At 32.1% G+C, this 3721-nt stretch overlaps 1 long non-coding RNA gene across 1 annotated transcript; it reads left to right on the top strand.

Annotated features, from left to right (window-relative positions):
• The first annotated feature begins 285 nt into the window (after nucleotides 1-285).
• LOC134253895 (uncharacterized) lies at nucleotides 286-1798 on the top strand. The gene is made up of 3 exons (XR_009989201.1): nucleotides 286-680; nucleotides 1406-1471; nucleotides 1730-1798. It is a non-coding gene; the product is annotated as an uncharacterized LOC134253895 (long non-coding RNA).
• Nucleotides 1799-3721: the final 1923 nt, after the last annotated feature.

The following is a 3721-nucleotide window of genomic DNA, read 5'->3' as shown; positions in this document are numbered from 1 at the left end:
ATTTAGATACTTTGTGTAGCGAAACTATTAAAGTTTATTTTGTTATTTCCATCATACACTTTGGCTCAGTAGGTAGAACAGCGGACTTCAGATTAAGGGGTGCCGAGTTCGATTCCCGATGGAAACGTTCATTTTATAGCTCTTTTACTTTTTTTTAAAGATGAAAGTCTCTGATTAATTACAGATTTATTCGAGTCAAATATTAGTATATATTGAGATTTTATACCCTTTTGTCCAAAGCTTGCTTCGAAATCATTTGTTTGGATATATAGAGAGATTATTGAAATCACAAGGAAGGAAGTGTTACAATAAAAAAAATAATAATTTCATTTCGTATAACAAGAATACTTCTCTTCCGCTATCTAACCCCTCTTTTCTATCATGGAGTTTGGTACAACTCTTACTCTAAAGAATGTTTATTAGCATATTGATGCAGCTTTGACTCTTTGTTAGGGGTAGGGTAATGGGGCTTTTATTGTAACTCAGTTGCATCTTGTCAATGCCCCAAAAAATCACGTGATAATTGTAGGTCCACTTTTACTGATAGATGTTTTACCATAGAGAGTTTTAAAACCTTTACGTCAGTTTTATTTTTATTATCACGTGCATACTTGTAGGTTTGAGCCGCCATTTTACTAAACGAGACAGTAGGAAGATGTCAAAGAAAGTCGAAGACCCCGGTAAGTGGAATAGAGGAAAAGGAATCTTTTTTTAATGCTGGAGATTAAAATATTTTCTTAGAATGAGAACAAACTTCAATATGTGGTTGAAAAATGACCGATTTGATAAGAAATAAAGTAGTTTTAACGATTATCAAAATTAGAGATATAAATAAGAGAAAATGACTTAAGTTGAAGATATAAGTAATACCGTATTGAAAAGGTCACAGTGAAGACCCTGATCCGAAGTGTAAAAATTGCGTAATGAAACATGCAAATAAATAAATATCTTCTCTTGACCCGATAATATGAATCATGAAATATTGACTTTGTCCCTGAAGGGAATTTATTGGAATAGACAATTCTCTTGAAAACGTCTGTACGTCAACTGTATTAAACTGAAAATTAATTCACAAAGTATATATATTCCGTGGTAAATTTGTTTTCTTTTAAATCTCAAGTCATACTTTGTATGTGATCTTAGTACCAAACTTAAATCTTTACATAAACCATTATATCAAATGAACCCTAACCCTAACCTTAACCTTAATCTTAACCTCAATCCTAACCTTAATATATTTACCCCTTAAATCTCACTGAAAGAACAGAATAATGTAAGCACATACTGATTACTTCATGAGATTTTCATACAATGATGATCCAAAACAAATAATTTCTTCGCTTAGAAACATAAGTAAGTAATAATTATGAGGAAGATTTCAAGTTAAACTATATTTTATTAATAGATGAATCTCGACTCTCTAAACCTGGAAAAGAGGAGATGAAAGGAAAGCAAGAAAAGAAGATAGAAGGTAGATCAAAACTTATCAACAATTAGTTATCATACTTTATGAATTCTGTTTAATTTCATTCAAAAAACAAGAAGCAATGTGGTAGTTGGTAGGATGATAAAACTCCAATTAGAGTTTTTGATTTGGTTTCGGTTTAAACTTTATTCAAGGAAATTAATGTAAAGAATATCGTTTGTACTATATTCATGGTGAAAATATAATTAACTGATTCTCATGCTTGATAAATGATTTCTTCAAAAGAACAAATGAAATTTTCAGATCCTGTCTCATCCACAAGTGGAATGGAGCAAGAAAAAGAAGAGGACTTGAAAGGAAAGCAAGAAAGAAGATTGAAGGTAGACCAAAGCTTATCAACAATTAGTTATCAAACTATATGAATTCTTTTTATTTCATTAAAAAGACAACAACCAATGTTGTAGGTGGTAGGATGATAAAACTCCAAATTAGAGGTTAAGTTTTGGGTTCAGTTAAAACTAGATGCAATGAAACTAATATAAATTAAAATTATTGAACTTTATTCATGGTGAAAATATAACTGACTGTTTCCCATGCTTGATGAATGGTTTCTTCCAAAGAACAATTGAAATTTTCAGATCCTGTCTCGAGCACAAGTGGAATGGAACAAGGAAAAGAAGAGAACTTGGAATTAAAGCAAGACAGAAAGAATGAAGGTAGACCAAAAATATAAGTTTAATTTCAACAAGCAGTGTTGTAGTTGGTAGGATAAAAAAAAACTTCAAATAAGAGAATTAGGTTTGGTTTTGGAATCAGTTTATCAGCTCACCTGAACTGAAATCTTAAGTAAGCTTTTCTGATCACATCTTGTCCGGCATCCGTCTGTCCGTCTGTCAGTCTGTATGTCCCTCTTTCTGTCCGTTAGTCTGTAAACTTTTCACATTTTCATCGTCTTCTCAAGAACTTCTGGGCCAACTTCAACAAAACTTGCCACAAAGTATGTTTTAGTTAAGGGGATTCAAATTTGTTCAAATGAAGGGCTATGCCCCCTTCAAAGGGGACATAATTATGAATTAGTAAAACTCAAAAGCCATGTTTGTTCATATTTATATGGAATCATCATCAGGTAGTGTATCTTCAAGTTTATAGAAATCATTACCCCCAGGGGTAGGGCGGGGCCACAATGACTGACCATTGTTTTAAAAAGAAATATATAGGACAATTCGTTAAATAACTTCCCAAGAATAAAAAAGCCATGATTGGTCATATTTATTTGGAAGCATCCTCTGTTAGTGTAGATTCAAGTTCAAATCATGACACGACACCCGGGGCTTGGCAGCGTCAACAATGACCGAGCAAAGTTTCACATTGAAATATGTAGGAAAAATGTATTAAAAACTAAAGAATAGCAGAGCCATGATTGATCATATTTATAGGGAAGCATTCTCAGTTAGTGTAGATTCAAGTTTGTTTCAACCACCACCCCCGGTGGTTGGGCAGGGCCACACTGGCTGACCAAAGTTTAACATAGAAATATATAATAAAATTCTTTAAATATTTTGTCGAGAATAGCAAAGATGTAATTGGTCATACATATATTTATATGGAAGCATTCTCAGGAAGTTTAGACTCAGGTTTGTGCAAATCATACCTTCTCCCCTTTAAGGAATGGTTGGGACTATTTTGGGTTTAAACTTTTCAATAATTAACTAATTTTTGCTTCTATGCTAGCCACAGTGCTGATGTGAGCAATGTGGCCCATGAGCCTCTTGTATTAGATGCAATGATATTAATTTAAAAAAAAAATTGAACTATATTCATAGTGAAAATGTTATTGACTGATTTCCATGCTTGATGAATGGTTTCTTAGTGGAATGTAAAAAAGTTTTTAAGCTGTTTTTATTTATCTTAGTATCTCCTTTAAACAGAAACGATAAAAAGAGAATTAGGACTCTTAGGTATAATTTTTAAAATGTTTTACAGATACGCCAGTGAGACAGAATATATGTATCGAGAATGATGAAATCCCTTCAAGTCAACGATGAAAACACCGATATCGTATGTTCAACGAAACGAAGAAGTTATGAAAACAAAAACATAGCTTCATCAGGAAAAATGGGTTTCAATTAAAATGAGGCTGATTGCTTGTTTTAACATGACGGTTTTTGGACATTTTTTGTAAATAAAGTTAAATATTGTCTTAAACATGATGCTTTGATTGAACATTAAAGAAACTGTTTTATTAATTTTGTTAGAAATTTCATTTGGAATATAGAAAAAAACTGGAGGTTGATG

This window comes from Saccostrea cucullata, unplaced genomic scaffold, assembly GCF_032062105.1.
Source record: "Saccostrea cucullata isolate Sc308-1 unplaced genomic scaffold, CSIRO_AGI_Scuc_v1 ctg1339, whole genome shotgun sequence".
Classification (NCBI taxonomy): domain Eukaryota; kingdom Metazoa; phylum Mollusca; class Bivalvia; order Ostreida; family Ostreidae; genus Saccostrea; species Saccostrea cuccullata.
The sequence above is the reverse complement of the archived record's forward strand: the minus strand, read 5'-3'. Positions and strand labels throughout refer to the sequence as shown.